Source organism: Schistocerca cancellata, chromosome 3, assembly GCF_023864275.1.
Source record: "Schistocerca cancellata isolate TAMUIC-IGC-003103 chromosome 3, iqSchCanc2.1, whole genome shotgun sequence".
NCBI lineage: Eukaryota > Metazoa > Arthropoda > Insecta > Orthoptera > Acrididae > Schistocerca > Schistocerca cancellata.
The window spans coordinates 464,998,675-465,011,512 of record NC_064628.1 but is presented as its reverse complement, the minus strand read 5'-3'; positions in this window follow the sequence as shown (position 1 = coordinate 465,011,512).

Here is a 12,838-nt window from a genome sequence, read left to right as displayed (position 1 = left end):
CCTAGCCAGAAGATTGCAGAAAGTTGTACTTAATAAGTCAGTTAATGTAAGAATGTGTGATTTTTCTGCCTGGGCAGAATTCACTAATGGGGCTCCACAGAGCTCAATCTTAGGTCTAATATTCATTCTCATCTTCGCAAAAGACCTTCCATCTAATATACAGGAAGCAGAATTAGATTCTTTTGCAGATGACACTAGTACTGTACTCAATCCAGACGCAAATGGTAAATAATGTCCAAAAAAGTATTATCGAGTGGTTTTCTGTGAACAGTCTTTCAATTTCAAAAAAATACAAGATATTCAGTTCTGTTCAAATAGTCGTACGGTACCAATTAAAAATATAACATATGTTGAGGAAATAATAAATAGGATTGAAACTTCAAAAATTCAAGTGTCCATATTAGTGAAATTTTAGACTTAAAAAGCACATTTTGGAATGCATAGTACAATTTAGTTCAGCTATATTCACACTTAGAATCATTGCAAATCTTGGAGAGAGACAAATCAGTAAGTTGACATATTTTCGTTCAATTTTGTCATGTGTAATAAGTTCTGGGGCAGTTTACCATTATGGAAGAAGTCTTCATTTCCAAAAACATGCTGTACAAACAACATTTGTTGCTCACCCACCATCATATTGTAGACAACTGTTTAAGGAGGTAGGGCATTTTGACAACTGGTTCTGGAATGTTTTGTGGTTTATTTTACTAGTAGGGACAAGAGGAATGGGCCTTTTAAACAGTTCAGTAGTCAATCTGCAGCTCTCGTATTTTACTGGATTTTCCAATTCTGTTATGTTTTCTGTTGGTCACTGTACAATATCAATGCTGCAACGGTCCTGCTACACAGTGCCCTTGAGCTGTGAATCAGCTTCTCTCCCTTCCTCTAATCGATGAACTACACACGTGTAAAATTCCAGCTAGATGTTTGCACAAATATGTGTCATAAGACACACTGAACAAATTTTACAATAAAATTGAAACATCCATCACCTATTTGGTGATGATTTCTTTAATGTCATGGAGGGCACAAGTACACCATGCCCTTCACTTGCAGCCCCACAGAGCAAAAAACTCCACCCAGCAGGTAGAAGTGGCACTGTATTGCTCTTGTCACTGATTGCACAGGATCATTACAACTCCAACCTGCACAAACCAGCAAAAACCACCTGGTCACTAACTATCTTAACCTATGAACATCTTCCATTGGCCAATGGAGATCATGGACATGGAACATCTCTGTCTACAAACGATGTGTTACACCCCACTTCACAGTATATGTACTCACTAAGGAAGTTTGTTGTAAGTAATCCATTGCAGATCAAAAGGAACAGTGATGTACAGTTTTAGACATGTAAACTGGCCAAGAGTCAGCCTCTGCAGAGTCCGAGTTGTTCAATAAAGGTGCCAATAAAACCAGCCACCCTTCAGAACTCAGTGCAGCCATCTGCAAAATCTGGCAACACTGTGTGATGTGAACGTGTCTGGAAGAAGTGTTGTCTTCCACTCAAGATATTACTGAGCTGTAGCTGCTCATAGTCTAGTAGTAAATATTGCATAATGTAGACACGAAGATTCGAGTTCAAGTCCACTTTTTTAAACTGCAGTTAAACTGTCTACTGAAAATGACAGTCTTATAAAACCTAGAACATAATTTCTTTCATTTTCTCACCCACCAGTAACAGCAAAACCTTCCAGAGAGATTTCCACAAAACAGCTTGTGGGTGTGTCAAGATCAGATCAGTTTATGATCGGGGGTTCACTCGCCACTCAGAGGACACCAACCATTTGCTGCCTGACACCAGCTGCCATCGAGTCAGGTGATTGTGGCACACCAGGCTGCACCTTGGGAACGTTTCTCCTCTTCCACTTGTAAGCATAAAATTGTTTCTCTTTATCGTTTGATTTTATGTGTGAAATATCACTTTGATAAACTGAGTTAACACCATGCAGTACCCTCAATAAGGGTATTTATCATGTGCCATTTTTGAAATTTAAGTTCTAATATATGTCTTGCAGTGAATATTGAATTTTGCATACTTGAATGTTATGAAAGCTGTTCAAGCATTATAAAATAGAGCAGCAACTAGGAAAAGGTTTAAAATTTGTGACATGTTGTTCAGATTGGATTTTACAGAGGGGTTCACGCAATGGAGACAGCTTTAAACATTTGTTTTGTGTGAGGATAATGGAATGTAGTCAAATTAAATCAGGTGATGCTGAGGGAATTAGATTAGGAAATGAGACACTTAAAGTAGTAGATGAGTTTTGCTATTTGGGGAGCAAAATAACTGACGATGCTCGAAGCAGAGAGGATATAAAATGTAGACTGGCAATGGCAAGGAAAGCGTTTGTGAAGAAGAGAAATTTGTTAACATCGAGTATCGATTTAAGTGTCAGAAAGTCTTTTCTGAAAGTATTTGTATGGAGTGTAGCCATGTATGGAAGTGAAACATGGATGATAACTAGTTTAAACAAGAAGAGAATAGGAGCTTTCGAAATGTGGTGCTACAGAAGAATGCTGAAGATTAGATGGGTAGATCAAGTAACTAATGAGGAGGTATTGAATAGAATTGGGGAGAAGAGGAATTTGTGGCACAACTTGACTAGAAGAAGGGATCAGTTGGAAGAACATATTCTGAGGCATCAAGGGATCATCAATTTAGTATTGGAGGGCAAAAATCATAGAGGGAGTCCAAGAGATGAATACACTAAGCAGATTCAGATGGATGTGGGTTGCAGTAATTACTTGGAGATGAAGAAGCTTGCACAGGATAAGAGTAGCACGGAGGGCTGCATCGAACCAGTCTCTGGACTGAAGACCACAACAAAAAACATCATGTGAGAGGTGAGTGCTGTCAGATAATCATTTCAGAAAGGAATTCTCTCATTTCAAGAAAAATTTTTCTCACTTGACTGATTTTCTACATTCAGGAACTCTTGATTAATAGACATATGCAAGAGGACTGCATTCTCTAATTCAAAGCAACAAAAAACAATGGGATGCCTAGTTAAACTTTTTTTTTTTAATTTGAATGTTGCCAGTTCACTCAATAAGAATTCCTATGCAACATTCTTACTGGTAAAGAGTTACGATTCCTTTACATTAACCAAAAGCTGTCTCATTTGCTGGCAATAAATGACAACTGGATGGACACTTCTGCGGGCAGGAGTTTGTACTGCACAACACTCTTTTTGTGTCACCTGATGCAAAATATTATCTGTTCACACTGCTCTTTGCTCAAGGAGATGTCTTTTGTGAGGGCTCAGCCATTACTTGTCTTCTTAAGAAGTTAACATGAAGGCATCATAATTCATCACTAGTAACAACATTACATAGGAAGATTCCATGAGCAAACTATTATTGATGAATGCAAATGTCACACGAATGTTAATTATGGACAATAATGTTCAATCTCATAGAGCACGGGTGGTTGGTATTTTCTTGGCAATGGAAGAACTTGCATGCATGACATCGCCTGCTCACTCTCCCAATTTGAATCTCGTAGAGTACGTGTGGGATGCACTAGAGGCACTGGCTTCATGATGTTAGCATCCACCAATCACTCTCAAAAACTTATAAGCAGCTCTGCAGGAAGAATGGCATTATTGCCTCAAAATGAGATTGTTGACCTCACTTACAGCATGTCCCATCACTTCAGGCCTGCACTGATGCCAGAGGTGGTCACACCCTATACTGAACGCATTACCCAGTTTTCGGAGTGTATAGTGCCCAACAAGTGCAGCGAGGTGGAGGTTCCCTGTTGTTTTGGGGTGGCATTATGTGGGCTGACGTACGTCGCTGGTGGTCATGGAAGGCGCCGTAACGGCTATATGATACGTAAATGCCATCCTCCGACCGAGAGTGCAACCATATCAGCAGCATATTGGTGAGGCATTCGTCTTCAAGGATGACAATTCGCGCCCCCATCGTGCACATCTTGTGAATGACTTCCTTCCGAATTACGACATCGCTCGACTAGAGTGGCCAGCATGTTCTCCAGACATGAACCCTAACGAATATGCCTGGGATAGATTGAAAAGGGCTGTTTCTGGACGACATGACCCACCAACCACTCTGAGGAATCTACGCCGAATCGTCGTTGAGAAGTCAGACAATCTGGACCAACAGTGCCTTGATGAACTTGTGGGTAGTATGTCACAACAAATACAGGCATGCGTCAATGGAAGAGGACGTGCTGCTGGATATTAGAGGTACCGGTTTGTACTGCAATCTGGACCACCACCTCTTAAGGTCTCGTTGTATGGTGGTACAACATGCAATGTGAGGTTTTCATGAGCAATATAAAGGACGGAAATGATGCATTTGTTGATCTTTATTGCAATTTTCTGTACAGGTTCCGGAACTCTTGGAACTGAGGTGATACAAAACTTTTTTTGATGTGTGTATAAGTCCGCTGCCATGCAACAGCGAGCGTAGAACATAACAACTCATCTGATGCAACTGATATCCATGTGTCTGAATCCATTAAGTCAGACAGAACGAAGAACATACACTCCTGGAAATGGAAAAAAGAACACATTGACACCGGTGTGTCAGACCCACCATACTTGCTCCGGACACTGCGAGAGGGCTGTACAAGCAATGATCACACGCACGGCACAGCGGACACACCAGGAACCGCGGTGTTGGCCGTCGAATGGCGCTAGCTGCGCAGCATTTGTGCACCGCCGCCGTCAGTGTCAGCCAGTTTGCCGTGGCATACGGAGCTCCATCGCAGTCTTTAACACTGGTAGCATGCCGCGACAGCGTGGACGTGAACCGCATGTGCAGTTGACGGACTTTGAGCGAGGGCGTATAGTGGGCATGCGGGAGGCCGGGTGGACGTACCGCCGAATTGCTCAACACGTGGGGCGTGAGGTCTCCACAGTACATCGATGTTGTCGCCAGTGGTCGGCGGAAGGTGCACGTGCCCGTCGACCTGGGACCGGACCGCAGCGACGCACGGATGCACGCCAAGACCGTAGGATCCTACGCAGTGCCGTAGGGGACCGCACCGCCACTTCCCAGCAAATTAGGGACACTGTTGCTCCTGGGGTATCGGCGAGGACCATTCGCAACCGTCTCCATGAAGCTGGGCTACGGTCCCGCACACCGTTAGGCCGTCTTCCGCTCACGCCCCAACATCGTGCAGCCCGCCTCCAGTGGTGTCGCGACAGGCGTGAATGGAGGGACGAATGGAGACGTGTCGTCTTCAGCGATGAGAGTCGCTTCTGCCTTGGTGCCAATGATGGTCGTATGCGTGTTTGGCGCCGTGCAGGTGAGCGCCACAATCAGGACTGTATACGACCGAGGCACACAGGGCCAACACCCGGCATCATGGTGTGGGGAGCGATCTCCTACACTGGCCGTACACCACTGGTGATCGTCGAGGGGACACTGAATAGTGCACGGTACATCCAAACCGCCATCGAACCCATCGTTCTACCATTCCTAGACCGGCAAGGGAACTTGCTGTTCCAACAGGACAATGCACGTCCGCATGTATCCCGTGCCACCCAACGTGCTCTAGAAGGTGTAAGTCAACTACCCTGGCCAGCAAGATCTCCGGATCTGTCCCCCGTTGAGCATGTTTGGGGCTGGATGAAGCGTCGTCTCACGCGGTCTGCACGTCCAGCACGAACGCTGGTCCAACTGAGGCGCCAGGTGGAAATGGCATGGCAAGCCGTTCCACAGGACTACATCCAGCATCTCTACGATCGTCTCCATGGGAGAATAGCAGCCTGCATTGCTGCGAAAGGTGGATATACACTGTACTAGTGCCGACATTGTGCATGCTCTGTTGCCTGTGTCTATGTGTCTGTGGTTCTGTCAGTGTGATCATGTGATGTATCTGACCCCAGAAATGTGTCAATAAAGTTTCCCCTTCCTGGGACAATGAATTCACGGTGTTCTTATTTCAATTTCCAGGAGTGTATTTGTCTACCATTATGTATGTTGCAGTTGTTTACGTTCTGTATCCTTTACATTACTTCTACTTTACTATCACCTGTTTATAATGTTGTGTGGCAAAATAAAAGCAACTTTGCAAAATTTCCATTTGTTGCTTTAAGTTTGGACAGCAGTGTATATATACATACAATTAAGTATAATTGTAGGAGATACTATTTATCTTCTATCTTTTTGAAATACAAATACATAAATCTTTACATGTTTAGGAATCAAATGTAAGAAAATTGATGAAAATTGTAGGTATCAATTTGACATTGAATGGAAGGCGTTGAGTTTAGGTTACATGAGACCTCAACATAAAAGTGAAATTAATTTTGGATTGCTGACTCTAATTGTGTAAGTTATTCCACACAACATCTTTCATCTTAGTGCAAAAATCTGTAGTGGTACGTGTTGCTATAAAGCACAGCAACACATCTCACTGTCTTTTTACTAGGCTGACGAAAGATGTGCATGTGAAAAACATAACTTTAATTGGTACTAAAGTAAAGAGCACCTACTGTGCCCGGGTTTGTTGGAATTTTTATGTGCAGATATGAGAGAAAAAAATGTGGACACAGTGCAGAAAGTGGTAACAGGTGTGTAATTTGGAATGGCCAGGGAGGAGTCACTTGCACTTTGCAGTCATACTTTTGGGTGCTGTGGACTCCAAAGAAGAAAGGGACCTGACAACAACAGTCAAGCACTAAAGAAAAATGAATGTTGTTATATACAGTCTACGCCATGCCATCTCAAGCACGAAGTTATGGTTTTGGTGAAGCATTGAAGCATCATGTATCAAGATGTTGTCTGAAAAGCTTTGTTAATTATCAGTTGTTGCGAGTTGATAACTTATTTGAATATAGAAGAATTACGTAAACAGTGTTTTGCAATTTCGTAGTGAGTTTGTTAAATGTAGAAGCTAGCTCTCTTATAGGTCTTGCCCCTCTGCAATCTCAAACAAGGTCAGCAGTTAATTACGGGGCATTGCATAGCTGGCCCACATCATCATGATAAAACAAGACAGCGACCGGGAAATTTGGAAAAGAAGGTAACTTGTTATTACATAGGAATGAGTAAAAGACTTGGCATCTTGCAGTATATCAATTACTTAAAGTAACCCACAATGATACAAACACCTCAGAAGACAATATTTCCTCCAGAAATTTGCACATCCTACAGTGTTGAAAGATAGTGCAGATGGCTGGAGTTTAAATTTTGAGGAGCAGTCATCACATTAAGTGAACGCCTCTGATGGCCAGGTTTTATGCCTAAGACTGGACCTAATTACAACACTAGGAGAAATAATGATAGTCATTACTCCATATTTAAGTTCTATTTACCATAAAGGCAGACTGCTAACCTTGTATATGGTCAGCTTGTAACCATATTTACAAATAAATGTGAAATAAAATGTTTTGTTCCAAATTATTAGTTAACTGTACAAATGATCAATGGAACATGAAACCAACAAACATGCAGTAAAACTTCAGCATCAAGCATGTTTTGATTTACTACTACTTTACTACTAACTGTGTGCAATACATTTTGTGGACAGCATCCATATATACCACTGAACAAACTTATGAAATTACATCAACACGACACACATATATTTCTTGAGATCTGACATTATAAGCATTGAGATGCATGGAAAACTAGCTTTTGCTTAAAACGGAGTGGAAATTACCCAGAATATACTTATCCAGTGTTTGGTAATGAGAGCACTTAGCAACTTTCAACAAATTTTTAACAGGAATTCCTCCTGTTCTCAACAGTTAAATTTTATCACTACATTGGTGGTAGTTCTTTCCACATATAGAGTGACCCAAAGAAACACCAACCAACTTCAGGGCCAGCTTCCTTACACCAAAACAAGAAAAAAATTCTAGTAAACACTGGCTCTAAAATGCATACCCTAAGAGCTATGAGGACTTGTTCAGTAAAAGAGATGTGTTGCACACTAATGAAAATGAACACATGCTCATAGCTCGTGAAGTACACATTTTAGACCCCATGTTTAACAGTAATATTTTTCTTGTTTTGGTCAGTACTTCGTCCTTCCAAAATATCGAAAGCAAAGACCTTGAAGTATAAGCGATCTGTTTCATAGTATCAAATATGAACAAGTGCTTGTACATCTTAAGGTATGCATTTTTGATTCCATTTTACTAGAAATTTTTTACTTATTTCTGTATAAGGAACCTGTCCCTAAAAGTTGTTAGTAGTGATAATTTGGAATTTATTGATTATCTATTCATAGCTTTTTCACATTTGCATGTTAAACATCACACATTTAACAAATTAAATCACTTGCAAAATAATCAGATATAGGAAGCCGTTTTTACATTGGAGTTCTATTCTTTAAAGAAACAGTGGTGGGGGTTTATTAGTGTATTAGAGATCACAACTTATCCACAAAAGGATGTGTAAAGTCCAAATGAGACATTACTGAATAATAAGAACCAGATAACAAGTGTGAATGAAGAATAATGGTAATGTGATACAAGCAATTAACTAACAATCTGTAACAAAATCCTAATATTTACTTCACTCCAGCAAAGTAATGGAACACGTATGTAAGAAATCAGTAAAAAACGAAACAAAAAAATGAAACGTGGTCAAGTGTAGTCTTTGATATGGTATGTGTCAGGACAGGTACAATTCCGAAGAAGTCTAGGGAGTGTCAGCCAGTCACTAAATTTTGAACGTTACTGAATTAAAGGCAGCTCCATTGCAGTCGTATGTGAGGCAAGCAGACAAACACAGAGATGCAGGCATGTAATTTCACAAGTGAGCTTGTTTGTACACTGTAAGGTGGCTGGGCCAAGCTGCACAACTGTGGTGACACTGCAGAAAAGGCATCCAACTTCGAGCAGTCTGTGTTTCTAGCACAATTATTCACAGTCTGGCAGCACCCACGCCAGTCTCTATAGTGTTATGGCCAGCCAGCAGCTGACACCAGTATGGGCAGCCAGCTCCACCAGACCAGCCCACGGGTTCAAGTCGGCACCCTTGGACTTAGAATGACACAATGGACAAAAAATTTTCCAGGCTCCATGGCAGCAATGAACTTCTGCCTCAGAGGGCACCGGTTCGCAGCCAGGGCAGTACCGTCATCATCCTTTTGCGCCAGGGTGATTTCTAACCCAGTAGTAGCAGCTGCCTACAAGAATTCAGGGCACATATATGTCATTGGCACTCCTCATTCAGGGCTGCATAGTGCTAACTCAGGCATGTGCCTGAAGTAAACAATGTCATTAAAGTAGGAAAGATTCATCAAATGGCCATCCTGCTGCTACGACCCCCCAATATCACCTGCACTGCTGGTGGACTGTGCGCTGGCAGAGGGTGAATCCAGGGGCACTTCAGCATTGTAGTTAAAGACTAAATAAAATATGTTACATCTTTCAGCAGACATTTTCTAGCCATCCCGGCCAGCACCACCGCCTCCACACACTGCCATTCAACCACCTGTACTCAACTGCAGTCCCATTTGCCCTGGGAGGACACAGGAGGTTCAAACTGAATAAGCTTTCAAATTTATTTTCGTGAATTACCACTCAATACATATCCAATTAATAACCAATAATTTTTATTGGTCACCATAATTGCCCATATTGAATTCTCTGACAACTTCCTCGAATGATGCCAGCTTAAGTGCCTGTAGCTAAACATGTCTTCTATTTAACAACACATCATCAATTTACACTAAATGATTTGAATTTTTCTTTTAGTGTTAGTCACTATGACAACAGACTTAAGAATCTTCAGAAACTTGAGGAACTTATTGCCCTTTGAAGTTGTCTCCACCAATACTTAGTTATGGCTAATCCATGTTTCTTTGCTGGTAATGTTCAGATCAGGGCTGTTTACTGCAATGACATGTAAAACATTTCTATGGGGGACAATCTTCACCCATATATTTTACAGTCCAGACTGTAGCTTCTTGGACTTTAAACAATGGTTCAGAGTTCAAAGATGATGAAATCCAGATAGTCATTGTCAATTGGCTCCATTCCCACTGGAAGAACTTCTACGCAGGGGTGGGTGTTGAAGAAACTTCACAAAAAGCTGCTTAGAAGCAAATGGCGATCACTTGAAACAGTGAAGGTGATTTGTAGAGAACTAAATGTGACACAGCATTTTTTATGACAAAACAACCATTACTTTTCAAATATTTCTCATAACTATTACTGCAATGGAAAACCCAGGAAAAAAAATTTAAGGTGCTTCATTTTTATAGCCTATCATTACAAGATAAGAGTAAATTAAGTAGCCACCATGTGAGGAGACAAGTGAAATTTCTTTCCCTGATGGGAAGCCTTTCACTCTACATACATTATAGAATTATTTTGCAAACACTAGAATGACTGGGGGAGAGGGGGTGTTATAACATAATGTATATGCTATCAGTAGACTCAGTGAAACTTTCTAATTCTTCTTTTCAATTTGTTCAAACTGTTCACACGATATTTCGACAGACAGCATCTGTAGACACCCAATACATTCTCTAGACAAGAAAAATAATACAGATTTTATAGTCTGTTGAGAATTATCTTCATTGTAGGCTTACAACCAAACTTGCAACCACTCAATTATCAAGAAAACAAATTTTTGAAACAGACAAAATGAATATCACGTGTAAACAAACCACTGACATCATAGAAATAACCATGTTAATTTCAATAACAAACCGAAGGACAAAAATTACAAATTGTGCAATAATGTTACATTTTAATTTAATTATCTTTTGGAACCTTGTGTTTCATCCGAAAACTTAGGAACACACTGAAATGTTCCTAGTTTTGTTGGTTCTATCCTGAATAGAAAACTGCCAAATTTGAAACATGAAAATAGCTTCATAATTTTGAATTCAAAACCACTGTTGATTCTCAAAACTACTTTTGTTATATGTAAATCCTGGTATGAAACATAAAAAAGGTGTAACCCATTCATAGTAAAAACAAAAAACTGCAAACAGCTCTTTGACAATCAGACTGGAAAACACGTCCAAATCAAATTAAATATACTATTGTCAGCACAACATGAAAATCATATTCCCACAAATAATTACCAATAGTTACTGTAAGCATTATTCTCAACCTGTATGTTTCACATTTTGTAATGCTGCTAACCTGTGTGAAATACATGTAAACAAAAACCAGAATAACAACTGCAGTCTGAAGCTGGAAGTTTTAAAAGGTCTTTGACACATAAATGCAGACGACACACTTGGTTGTCAGGGATGCACCCAAGCGGATGTGTTTTACAGGATTGCTCCATAAACTGCTTTCATCAATAATATATGTGAACATTGTTATCAGTTGTGAAAGTGTATCAGAATCTACAATTAAACCATTTGGTGGAAAATGACATCATGGCCAAGACTGTTTATTGGAACTCAAATGTCAACTTAAGCTTGCACAAGAAGCAGCAGCAGCCTGGGAGACATCATTAGAACTTTGACAACATAAAAAGCTGAAGTACAATTAATTCAGCTAAGCCTTCTTCACTTTGTCCAAATTTAGATACTTCAGGGTACAAGATGAGTAATACACACACTGGTGATACCCAAAATGGTATTAGGGCAAGTGGATGAAGCGACGTTAGAGAGAGAAGGCAAAGTTTTTGTTGGAAAGCAAACACAGCATACAATCAATTTTAAACCATCAGTAACTTCTGCTTGCTCCAGGGTTTTGGAATATAATACAAGCTTGATTTGAATAACATTCCTTGAAACAAAACGGCTAAAAAATACATTTATGGTCATTCATAAGAAAGCAGTTGACTTGTTCAATTTGGTAAAATCACAGAGACAAGTTCTTAGCTGCAGTTACATTCCTAGAGAGCTAATGATGTATTAACAAAAAATAATCCATTTTTGAAAATTTAATTGGATGGAGAAGTCACCAAACAACAGTAAGAGAAAATTCTCTCAACATTTTGCCAACCACACTTAGAACAGCTTTTCGTTGCCACTACCTCCTCCTCTCTCTTCTTTGCCAATCTCCATAATCTTAGTTGTTATACTAGCCTCCATAATATCCTGGAGACTCTATAACTGCTCCTGCATCGTTTTGTACTGTGTAGCTCATACCCCTGCAACCAACCATCCCCACTGAGACTTGCCCTTTGTCCCCTACTACCACCACCTATTCCAGCCCTCTAACTGGCAAAACCTATACTATTAAAGGGAGAACCATCTGTGAAACAATACATTGTGTACCAGCTGTTATGTAAACACCGTTCTGCCTTCTTCATTTACATCACTACCGCAAAAAGTTATCAATTAGAATGAATGGGCATAGAGAGGGCGCAAACTGGCAACACAGAATATAGTGTTGCAGAGCACATTGTACAACATGACAGTTGTTACCTCGGTGCTTGTTTCACCACACATGCCATCTGGGTCTTCCCCTTGAAACTAGTCTCAGAACTCTGCAGGCAGGAACTGGCACCCACCTGGCCTTACTTTACATTTATATCCTTGGTCTCAAGCATTGCATCTTGGTAACTATTTCTTTCTTCGTTCTCTTAGTTTTCTATATCTTTTCTTTTCTGTGCTGTATACTTTTCCCCAGCCCGTCTCTACCGCATATAAACAACTTAGCTTTTCACTCTTATTAACTGACACACAATATGTGTCTTGCTTATCATCTTAATTTTGTACTTTTTAAGCTCTCAGGTTTTCTTCTCATCCTGCCTAGTAAGACTCCTGACAATGGATTCTGGGAGATTTTTCTGTAATTCTCCACATTTCCCAAACCTCATCAGTCCTTTTCTTCCACCCCTCTCCCTTATCCTTTTGCAAGAAGAAGGAACCACTGCCTCTAAAGGCTTGCATATTTCCTTAATTTTTATATGTTTTCTCCTGCCATCAATT